Source organism: Poecilia reticulata, chromosome 11, assembly GCF_904066995.2.
Source record: "Poecilia reticulata chromosome 11, P_reticulata-male-v2, whole genome shotgun sequence".
In the NCBI taxonomy this organism is placed as follows: Eukaryota; Metazoa; Chordata; class Actinopteri; order Cyprinodontiformes; family Poeciliidae; genus Poecilia; species Poecilia reticulata.
Genome location: NC_088840.1, coordinates 14794770 through 14807596, shown reverse-complemented (window position 1 = coordinate 14807596; position 12827 = coordinate 14794770). Strand labels below are relative to the sequence as shown.

General features: G+C 36.6%; 1 protein-coding gene across 4 annotated transcripts in view; it reads right to left on the bottom strand.

Moving 5' to 3' along the window:
- atxn1a (ataxin 1a) overlaps positions 1–12827 on the bottom strand; it is a 113914-nt gene that overhangs the window by 80199 nt on the left and 20888 nt on the right. For all 4 annotated transcript variants that reach the window (XM_017307536.2, XM_008422051.3, XM_008422055.3 and 1 more), the window contains one exon: positions 3510–3698. The gene's annotated coding sequence lies outside the window, so the exon portion shown is untranslated. The remainder of the gene's footprint in view (positions 1–3509; positions 3699–12827) is intronic.

Sequence of the window (12827 nt, the reverse complement as noted above, 5' to 3'; positions counted from 1 at the left end):
GGTCTATAATTTGTATAGAAATAAACTAATGCTGTTTATTTTTCAATGTTTGTGAATTAACAGTTGCTTTGATTTCATGCTTGATCTTTATTTTACTTGGCACAACTGGAATAAAATTAGGCATTGGTTCAATACACCCTCAAAAAAAAAACTTTTTTATAATGTATTTAATATCAAAGTAGAAAATACATGGTGTGATAAATTACATTAATGAAAAAAAAGGGGGGGGGGGTGGAATCACGTAAATAAGGAAAAAGAAGAATGTATTGTGTTTTAAAGAAAAAAAACTTTAATTTTGTTTGAATCATAGTAATGTCATTTGTTCATGATAATATTTTTTGCATAAATAAATCTTTAAAAGAGATTTTAATAAACACTGCAAATGAGATTATAATGCATTACCATGGCTGTCTATTTCAGTGATATCATCTTTGAATTTTGAGTCTTTCTTTATGAGGTAAATATGATGTAATTTATGACATTTGGCATAAACACCAATCATCTGACATCTCAACTGGAAAACTCTTCTTGACCAGGTAAGAGAGGCATGTTGAGGGTTGAACCCTTTTCATAACTGAGCACAGACCTAGTTCAGAACTGAAAATATCAAACAATTTGACCCACTAATCCGCCCATTAGTGTTTATAAAACTAACAGGTACTAAATTAAAGGGGAAATATTAAGTCTTGTAAAATGTTAGGTAAGCACATTTTAATGAGTCCTCATTGGATCGTAGCAGTTTCATAGGCACTAACAAATGACTAGCATTCCTTTTTTTCCCCAAATATACTCCCTTCTTTGTCAGTTTAGGTTGCTCTCAAAGGGTGTGTGTTGAAATTATCCTGAAGCTTTCAAGTGCAGGTTAAGTTGAAAATTATTTCCTAAAAGTTGTACGCCAATAAATGTGACCAGTGTTGGTGGATTGGGGGATTTTCCTTCTGAAAAACACAACAGACATCAGAACATAAAACTGCTCTGGAGTACAAAAGCACAACTCGAGAGACCACATCTCCTACATTTGCACAGATATTTTGAGTAGTTCTGGTTGGATTTTTCTGTTACTTTGCAGCAGATTGCTCACTGCAAGGTGCGTGTTTTTGAGCATAGTGTGAGCAGCATGTCTGAAGTGGCAGCAGCTCCACTGCTCCATCTGTGTCTACACAGGCGGTGTTCAGATTTGGTATCAAACTGGACGGTACCTGCATTTTAAAAGCACAAAAAAAAAACGCTCCTTTCATGCTGTATAATTTCTTAGCGGGCAAATCATACTGATCAACAAATAAAATAGCAATTCCTTTCAATAGATTTAAGCTTCAGATTACAGTTCTGGCTCGATGTTTTCGGCTTGATGTAAACTGGGCAAACTGCTCTCAAAGCCACGAACTGATGACTCTGATGTCCCGCCCAAGTGTCACTGTCTGAGCTTTTAGACTGTCATCCCTGCATCAGCTCATTTCTAATGGGTTTTCTGCTTAGAGAAAAGCGACTGTCAACTGAATAAAAAGCCAGCAAAAAGAACAAATCATCAGGGAGAAAAATGTCTAATTTGCACCCAACAGAGATAATTGCTGAAGAAAGAGTGTGAGGGGTAAGTATCACTGAGGCTCACCTTACAAAATTTTTGCTTTATCTTCGCCTTCATCTTATCGGCATCTAACATTTCCGCTTATGCTCTCTGTATGCAGATTTGTCCTATTACTTCTCATCTCCTTTTTTGCATTTCTGCAAATATTTTAATAAATTAATTAGTCTGTACTTCAAAACATATTTGTAGAATTATGAAGCAAGTCCCCCGGCACGCCGAAGTGGCTTACAGCTAAGCTTACTGATGCCGTTTGGGAGCATCCTTATATATCACTGGTGGCTTATAAACAAAAAAGGCATAAAATTTAATATTTGGTTGTTAAAGTTGAACATATGAATATATATTCGACTTATATTAATAAGTTGAAATAAATAATGCCTATACATATGTTACTGTCACGATCAGTGCTGTGCATGAATGCTCTCAGAAGTGGGGCTACCTTTTAGCATATACTTTTAACCCTGCTTTTTTGGAAGTCAAACTTAGACTGAGCAGAGTTCTTCTCAGACACAATGGACACAGACATGTCCTGACATGTGAAAAATATTAGGTGCATCAATGTAGAACAGACAGACATTTCCCTGTGAAGACCGCAGTGTGTGACCGCAGTGTGTGTGTGCACGGATTTAGGCAGTTGCACCCACGTATCAATCTTTGGGGGAAACTGAAAGCTCCTTCATTAACATCATAATTTATAAGTCATGCAGAGTTTTTACTCCAACTATCAAAAAGGTAAGCATAACCATGTTTTCTTTCCACGTTTTTAACATGGATGTGACATGGACAAACACTTGCATTGTCTTGTGCATTGTGTGTGTCAGTTTTGAGATAATTACCCTCCACTGTAAGGGAATGAAATGGGGATAAATTCTAGGACCTTAACCATTGAACTTATTCACCTCCTCCATAAAAACAGCAAGGCAATAAGAGGATAGAAAAAGTAGAAATTGCTTCACTGACTTTCCGCGCTAAGTAACCCCTTTTATTTAATCTATTAGCATAAAAGAGTGTGCGCATCAATATCCAACAGGTTAAAAAGGGCAGAGAACTGAGAAGAGAGTTTGCAATAGGTACAGCAAAGATGACACAAAAATTAGGAAAACAGAAGGGAGTTACATAAACCAATAAAAAGTAGCAAACAGAGAATTTGGCTAAAGATAAGCATTCAAACATCTTTTTATAGATATTTCCAGTCAGACAGTGATTGTCCAAATTAAGGCGAGACAGAAAATGTTGCACATTTGCCTTTGTAGCCATGTGTCCCGTCTAAATTTAGCCCAAACATTTCAACCTATAAACAGTGTTTCATCCACATTTAAACGTCAATCAACTTCTTTATGTAGATGGTGTTTCACCTTTCACTTTTTAACCACATTAGGATAAAAGGCAAGCTCATCTGTTTCTCAGTCTTAAAAACTATTCTGCTCAGAAATTAAGCCAAGAAATATGGTTCTCATAGTAATGAACATAGGGAATAAAAACGTCATTTTCCTGCCAAAAGGGATAACACTCATTTAAAACAATCCATAGTCGCCTTTCAATGACTACAAAAAAACACTTAAAGGCACTTAGTCGGCCACAAACTGAAACTACTGCTTTTACTCCTTCTTATTCGAATCAATCAAAAGAAAATTTAAAGCCAAAGGCTTCTGGTTACCATGGCTACAAAATGGCCTGGCAGAAAAATATTCCACTCCCCTGCCCACTTAAGATCAGTCCCTTGACAGCTTCTGCATAACTGACAGATTTATTACCCGGCTAACTTCCCAACATCAGCACGTCTTCCTAAAGAGGGCCATATGTCAGAGATCATTCTCAAGCAACAAATGACAAAACTGTTACTCACGAAACATGCCACAGATAAACACAGCAGCTAATAATTTGACAAATCTATTTGCAAGATCTCGCCTCACTTGACTCTTACCTGAGCAGAGGAGTCAGAGCTACGTGGGCGGAGAAGGTGGAGCGTCCTGCTCAGCTGGGAGCCGACAACCATCCAGAGCTTTACTTTGACTGACGCGAGGACTGAGTCTTTCCAGGAGTGGAGGAGAAGCTTCCCAGGTGTCTCGATGTCCTTTCAGTTTTGTCTGTCCGCAGCCACAGTCAACATTCCCTGCAGAAAAAAAAAACAAACATCAGCACATCTTTCAACTTCATTGGCCCAGTTTACCAAATGTTTTCAAAATCTACTAATGTGTTACAAGAAAGTATCCTTATGATTAAAATGTTTTCACATTTTGTGTTGTTACTTCAATGTAACTCACTGGGATTGTATGTGACAGATCAAGAATCTGTTTCAAATGTAACAAAAAAGTCAAAATGTTTAGTTTAGGATGTTTAAATATTTTAGCAAGGCAGAGTGTTTCACTATGCTGCAGCGTTTTGTACCTTTTGCACCTTTATTTGCATCCAGTGTAATTATCAGTTTAACCTTCAAACAAATGCGCACAAAATTCTTCTCAAAACAACCTCAAACTTTATAATTGCATATCGCAAAGCTAAATGAGCTAAGGTGAAAAAGTTTGTCAAGACCATTAAATAAGAAACATAATGGAAACAAATCTGCATATTCATTTCTAAAACTTATCCCACGCTTTGTTTTTTCAATCTTTTTAAAAGCCCCTGACCTTTGTAAAAATCTGTTTGCCGTGTCCTACACTATCTCTGTCACTGGTATTCCATTTTTCTGTTGCTCTCTTGCCCTCTCTGAGGAGTATTCAGAACAACACCCAAGCTATTTATACACTGACGCCCCATCAGCATGGCAACCAGGCTTTGTTTACCCACATGAGACACCGGTTTGAGGCTTGTGTCCTCCTTTTATCCCCCAAAAACATAGCTATTAAGGTTCATTTGGGCATGTTTCATGAGCGTGGCTCACTTTAACTAAACATCTCTAATTTCCCAGCAGATCTTGGTGTTTCTATGGAAATAAGTGAGCACATTTGCAAAATTCCTCACAGTGTTGCAAAAAGGTGGAGGGAGGATATTTGACTCAATCAGAAGAGTTCATCTCCAGTTCTCGGGGACCTACTTACTCTACGTTTTATATAAGTACCTGCGTCAAATAAATAAGTTACCTCTTCAGCCTGTGATCAAGCTCTGCAGAGGCCAAGAATTGAAAAGTTTAAATTAAACGTGAGAAACCAGGGAAACATCTATAACATACAGGAGAGCAGCCCTTCAACGCTGGACTACATACAAATTTGGTTACATGTTTACAGTATACTGTCCTCTCAAAACAGAAAAATCTGAATTTTCACTCTTTTTCATAAGAAAACAGCCATCCAAACACTGATTGATGACAGACAGAAGACAAATGACACTTTAATTACATGCTGTACCTCTGGACTAAAGGTGTCAAGATGAAGTCCAACACTGATGCCTCTTCAACTGTTGCACAGGCAATTTTTTCAAACAGTTCAATCAACACAATCTTCGACGCATATTAATCACACCGTCATATTCCCCCTGCTGATGCCGGGCCTGCCTGCCTCCTATTTTGCTGAGAACTCAACCTCCAAAACCTAAAAAGCAGATGCATAGAAACTGCATGCAAAACGATGTGATGGCATGTATTACCCATTGTGTAAGTTTAACTCTACATCCTGCATGCAACGTGTGTAATGTTATGCATGTGTACAGATAAAAGCACTTGACGCACCTAAGCAAACTCATCTCCGTTCACATAATACAGCTGAACATTGAATACTCAAATCATGAAAGCAGTGCACTTCAAACTCATTCACTTTTCTTTTTTTTTACTACAGATTTGCATTTACTCTCACACATCAATCCACAATGTCCTACATTAATGGTGACTGAGAATTCAACTGCCAACTCCCACTCTAAACTACAGAGTACATATCCATTTCAAGCAACACAATACAAAAACAAAACGATTTCAGCTAACTGTTTCTTCTTTGAACAATCCTTTTTTTTTTTTCAAGTCTAAATTTATATTGGCTGTTCCATTTGGTGACAAAATTAGCTAACACATTGTTGCTTACTACCAATGTAAGCATTATGAATTACTGTGAGTCCACTAAATCTATAACATTTGATTCTTTTTTTTATGGTTTTATGTTTTTTCTTACACAAAAACATGGAATAAAACCTATTAAATTTCATAGTAGTTTTCAAGTAAAACACGCATATTGCACAGAAAAGTTCAGGTTTTTGCTCTTCTGTTCTTAGAGAAACACTGAAGGTACAGCAAGTTGATATTAGCTGATATATCAGTCTGCTTGGGTAGAGCACAGCTCTGTACTGTTGGCGCTCCAAGTGTAGTTTCAAAAGTACTTTACATGAAAACAGTGAGGGTTTGCAATTCCGCAAAATTATGACTTGCATGAGCTTGCACCTACCAAACGGCTATAATTGTTTTTCTTGCAAGCAAGGTGAAAGTGTTGGAGCCTCCTTTCAGGCAGCTGACCAGCAGGGTGTATCAACAGGTGGCTGGAATGAGCAATTCTATCAATTATACAGTCTAAGAAAACTCTGGTTGCCCTGGCACTTTGCACAATAAAAGCACTTCAAAAACATGTAAGTGAAAGTAAGATGGAACGTCTGAGCCCAAACGGGTCACACCACAAGTTGAAGCAAACTTTTACAAGCAACCTTTGCGTGTCACATAAACACTTGGAAGGCCCATGGCCTTGTAGTTTGTTGAGTCATGCATGCAAAGACAAAAAAACAAATTCACAACACAAGAATTTCAAACAAAAAATTGGAACTTTGAAGTCATGTGTAGTAAAAATCCAGCTTCAGTAATGACAAACAAAACGACCATTCGTGACACTAACAACAGAAACCTGCATGTCCTGTGGAAAGAGAGCCCGATTGCTTACCTGCTTTAACCCTGCCACTATTGTCTTGTTGAACTCGGGTTAATTCATTTAGCATATATATTTTCAGAATTTTTGCAGACACTTTAAATATATTCATACACTTTTATAGTAACCTGCTGGGTCATGTTAAGAACTGTCTCCTCTGTTCCACTTTGGCTTACTGCTGCACAGTATTACACTGAGAGTGCAGACAGACAGATTCTGCATGAGGGTCAGATTTCAGCACCACGCTGGCACAACACAGCACGCTATTTTCAGATTTGTTTGAGTGAAGTTTTTGGGTAATTCTGAGTGACAGCAAGAGTAGCAGCAATATAATCTGGTTTGCACTGTGTTTTCATTGGCCTGGCAGGCTGTTTTATAGAGATTAATTGGCATAGTGCCACAGAAACTATGAAATAACTCAACGACATTAAGTACAAAGCATTTGCAAAAGGCTCCCCATTTTCTATTTGTGTGAAAGATGTTTTATAAATATTATCCATCTTAGAATTTTACTTGGAGAAAGACAAAAAAAAGCAGTAAAAACTAAAAATCCCTTTACATCAATATGTTATAACTGTGAGATTTTTTTTTTCCTCCCTTTTTTATGGCTCACTGTGATGATATCCTCCGTTAACCTGTATCTTGTCAGAAATCAATATCCATCCTGGCTGGAGTTGAGGGGTCAAATCAATACAGAGCAGAGCTTTCACCTGGTTTAACCCTGTCAGTCTGCTTCATGGAAAACATTGGCCTAAATATTGTGAAAAGACAGCTTCCACTTACTGGGCTCAGACTGAGTTCCCTGTCATTGTGTGATGAACTCAATACTCCTGACAGTCTGCTCTCTGTATGTCTGTGCACAGCCCCTTTTGGCCAGCCATACTGTTGCTTTCCAGCCTGTTGTCCCTCCTCTGTCTCACACAGGAACAGACACACCTGCATGAACCCACCTGCGCATACGCATTCAGAGAGGCTGACAGGCAAAGCTGTGAAAAACGAAAAAAAAAAAAAAAAAAACAGAGCCATGGGTGAAACTGTCATGTTTGTGTTCCTGTCTAGGTGTTCTTGTAAGGTTATGCTTGAGAAGACCAATTTAAACTTATAACCCTAGAAGTGTATGGACAAGGGCATTTGTGATACTTGTTATTTTTAGAGAGATGTTACTACAACTACAGACAAGAAGCAGGTTAAACTTGGGCCACAAGAGAGTTGGAATACGATTGAGATACAGGTTATGGACAAGAAATGAAGGTATGACAACTTGTCATTTTAAAATGTATTCCGTCACAGAACAATAAATGTTGAGGTTTTTCAGACAAAACCCCAGAATATTTAAAAGTCAAAATGTCCGTGCATTTAAACTGAAAACTAAATTTTTTTTGCGTGCAAACACACCAAAGGTCAACATGTTGTAAAATGTGCTAATTGTTTTGAGTTCAGCACAAATCATATGCTTCGATTCAAAAAATAAAGATAATATTTTAATCCATTCATTCTCAGTAGGATGAAAAAAATATCACCAAAACCTACAGCACATTTTCTCTTTTATGTTTTCCTTTTTGTTGGATTTAACTGTTAAACTCTAAAGAATAAAGGTTTGCACAAATGAGTTCACACTGTATGTGTTAAAAGTACAGAAATGTTTTTAAAAATGTGATTAGGAAGGTCAAACCTAAAATATAACTGAAAATACGTATTAAATAGAAAAGTCAGACTGACTCATTTCTAGCTTGTGGCTAATCTGCTCCATGACGGCTGAAGCTCCACCTGAAGAAAACATATTTAATTTATATTGTCCTGCTAAAGAGTTAGTTCTACATATTTCAATCTGTACTTCTAACATTTCAATATTTTTAACATTACAGATGCAAAAATCAAGCATAATTGTAACTGCCACGTAAAATGAATTGATGTTGTATCAACATCAATTCAAAAGAATGTGACTGTGATATTCTACAGTTGACCAATGAGTACAACCCTTAGAAACAAAGAGTTAATGTGATAGTGAATGTGATGCTAAGGAGCAATATTATTGTTTATCATATATTGACTGTGACAATCCCACATTTTGCGTTACTTCCTTTTCAAATACAAAATGCCCCCAACTGTGACAAATTTCAGCATTCTAGTCACTAAAATTACATTTCATCAAACACTGGCATTGTAGAGAGGACTGTGGTTCAATATAATTCGCAACTCTGGCTGTGATCATTATGATAGAAGGAAGATGAGATCGGAACGTGTGGTCTTAAATTAAATTGTATTCACGGAATCTGACAATGTTATTTTGTTGGGGTTTTTTTCTTTCTAAAATCATGCAGCCCTACATGTAACTGATTTTATCACGCTGTTCTAACATCAGGGGATGTGTGATGAAGCAGTCGTTGCCGTCATTGCCTTGGAGCAAGAATATTCCAGACGTTCTGAACCCCAGGGAGCATGGAGGACTCTCCACGCTCCTTAACTAGACATCTTATGTATCTGATTTGTACTTTTTTGAATGGAAAAGACAGTTCATTCATTTTATAGTAGAAAAGTTGAAAAATGTACGCAATAGAAGAAAATCGTCTCAAGGCTGCAATATAAATTATGTAATCTAGAAATAGTTGCACAGATAGAGCCAGAAAAAAAAGCATACAATCCTTTTCAATGCATTTCTTAACAGCTGCTTTTCAAGGAAAAAGTGAAGCACAGAGGTAAAAGAGGGAGTCTAGACTGTATTGTTGCTACTGCAAACGGCTGAATTCTATTGAGATTTACAATCTCAACTGATTTTAGAAAGCATTAACTCGTAAAGATCCGACGCAACAACCAATGAGTATTTTATATCTCTGAACAGTGTAAAATAATCAGGATGATTGTTTTAGGTTTTATTGCAGTCTGTGCAACTGAACTGAATGTGACTGTGTAAAACTATGGGAGCAGAAAAGAGAGAGGGAGAGGCACCTATACAATGTGACACTGAAAGAAACATGACCTGCGTTATGCAACTCACTCATTTGCTCTCGACACTGTCCCTGCAGGTCAAAGTATAGTGCTCACAAAAGCTGCCTAAACAGGCTTCAGTGTACCTGTTGGAAGTTTTTTCCAGCTAAAAATTGCAGACATGTACCCACTAACAGTGAAACGGTATATGCACTGAAACACCACTTCAACCACATAGAACCACGAGCTTTACAGCTGAATAATCAATGAAGTGCTGACACAACTCGACCAAAGTAAGGTGGACTAGTCTTGAGAGACAGATTAAGACGTAAATGTATTTTGTCAGCAAGAACAGGATTGAGACATCATGAGAGACTTACTGTCTGTCAAGGGAGAAAGTTGCAGATGTTTACTGTGAAAGCAGCTCTATAGTTTCTGTCTTTTAGGCCCTTTGCAGCGGGAGACAATCAAGAGGAAAATACCCTGAAGCTCTTGGACTGCTCTGACTGCACTGTTAGAACATGAAGAGATGAAAATATTCACTGCTGACTTAACTAAGAGGTTGATTATGAATGGTAAATGGTCTGTACTTGTACAGCGCTTTATCTAGTCCAGGTGACTTCGAAGTGTTTCACGCTATATTCAGTCTTTCATCCATTCACACACACACACAGAAATGACATAAATAAATAAAATCTAGCTGTTTTAACATTATTTCCATGATTAAAATTAAGACACCAGTAAAAAGAAAAAAGAAAAAAAGGGAGGCGAACACAAGGCAGCTGGAGAACAATTCAAAAAGGTGGAGACCTAGCAAACTGGCAACATACCCATGGATTTAAAAGCTCTATGATATATATAAATTTGTTATATCAGCACTTTAAATTGCACTTTAAAAATTGGGTAGCTTTATGTTGTTAAAGCTAAAGTTTAAACAGCAATGATTTCTTGGTTAATGTCAAGTTGTCATAACAAAGACATTTTGAATAATGTCAACTTTGTATTAAAAGTGTCATAATTTATCAAATGACACTTTATGACAATAGTCATAAATATTCATGAAGGCTTATTCATGTTCATGACATGTGTTATGTCATGAACATAAAAGTGTCATGACAGTCTTATTCACCCCCATCAAATAAAGTGTTACCAATTATTTTTACTATCTTCACCGTGTAGTTCATTGGTCAATAAATAAAGTTAACATTGATAAAATAAAAAATAAACCCTATGTGTAACAGAAAATGTTTTGTTCTGGTGGAGGATAAATAAAAAACTGAAAAAACACAGTAAAAGATGTATTTAATTGACCTAAAACCTATATGCTTACACTCATCTAAGTGGAAAACACAACAAACAGGATGAGTGGAATTTATTTTTGTTTGATACTTAAGACTGGCTCTAAAACATAACTTCCCGTATTGCAGAAAAACACCATTTTAATAAAGCAATAATATGCCTTTTTTCATGATTGAGATAGTTGATTTTTCACTACAGTTACAAAGAACAAAGGTCATTTCAGTAGTAGTTATTTAATATTTTTTTCAAGTGTGATTTATGGAGTACAATTTCACTTCAGTGGCAAGTACTTCATGCCCAGTAATTAGGCAAAAAGCAAAAATGATTTAAAAAATAACATTTAAAACAAAAAAAAGAGAAAAGATACTATTGGAAAGGTGCAGAACTACAATGATGTACCTACTGCATTCAAGAGTGCCAGAAATCACACAACTAATCTATCAATAAATTGCAGAACTTCTAAAAACTTTCAGATACCGCAATATTAATAGTCTAGATTTTCACAGTACTAACTACACACTGTATGAGCCCTGTTGTAATCATTAAATTTTTCATAAATATTAAGGTCATACTACGCTCACAATAATGCTAATAAGAATATGACCCCTTAGCCTAAAGGAATACATTAAAAACTAATTCAATCCCCATAAACCTCAAATTAAAAACTGATTAACGCTTCGTAAAATCCACTGATAAGCTGAAGTGAATGAACAAGAACATAGCAACAAGCCATCTCATTCCCTGGCAGAGCTTTTCTACATCCAAAATGAAAGTTTATGAAAATAGATGGCCTTTTTATAAACAGTCCAGGCTTTCATGATACCATCAGGAAGCACATTTGCATTTCGCCTGGAAAGCGGCTGCCTCCACGCACCTCAAATAAAGAATGAATAGCTGTCTCCCACGCTGCTGTTTTTAGCCAATCATTTGAGTCTCCAGAGCATTTTTGACTGAGGTACTTAAAAAAAACAAAAAATACACGACCTGGAGATGGATCATGGTTTTACAACAGCTGAGCAGGTTTTAGTTTTATTTTTAAAGCAGAGCTGTTTCTAGAGTCGAACATGCCTTTTCCAAAAGGAGAAGAAAACTATGCAAGCAAAATGTGCAAAAAATAGAAAAGTTCACCAAAACCACATATACTTCATCCAAAAGCCCCAAATAAATTGCACAGCTGCACATATACATGTGTTTATCAAGGAATAAAGCCAAAAATCTTTCATAGAAATGTTGCTTAAAAGGCAATGAGGCCTAAAACAGATGAGTAAGACCTGCTGAAACACTACTAAAACCATGAGTGTTGAAGGAGAGACAATAACATTATACCCTCTTAATTTTTCACATTTGTACATTTCTGCTTATACCCCAGAAGAAATGTGTGTTTGAATGACTCTTGGAGACGTTTACTACTATTAAAGATGAGCTCACATGTTTCCATGTAGCTTTGCATTCCTCCGATGTCCCTGATTGGTAGAGGGGGCACAGAGTCACGTAGAGCCCAGCTTTGATCACCTTCTGAAGAGACCAACATCAAAATAAGGCAAACGGGTTGAGAGAAGGACCACACAAGCACAAACCCTTATACAAAATCTCAGAGAAACACTGTTTAAAACCATTCACACTTAAAGCTTTCTTAAAAAATGTTTTACCCTTATGCACAAAAAGCCATTTTGCATTTGCTTTGCGCACAATGCTTGGAATTTATTTTTGGTTTTAATTACAACACACATTTTCTTGAGAATGTGTGTTGTCAAGAAAATGTGACAACACATTTTCTTGTGTTGTCACAAGAAAATGTGTTTCTTGTGAAATGTGTGAAAACACATTCCTGACTTATCCTGACTTTTCCATAAGTCAGGAAAAGTGGCCTTTTCCTGACTTATGAAAATAAACACTTCTACAGTACTCATCTTCTCGTTTACCCTAATAAATACCTCGCAGCACACAAGAAGTCATGAATTACTAAAAAAAAAAAATTGACTCACTGATCAATATGACAAAGTATGAGCAACGCAAAATGCTTCAACTATAAATTTGTGGCAGAGACACTAACTGAAGCATCAACCTTTGTTTAAAAGTCTTTTTTTTTCTCCATTGAACAAATGAACTCAAATTGAAGGTCGTCCGTTTTTAAGCTTCTTTTAATACATTGTTTTACCACAGGTTGTGAAGAATAATAAAAA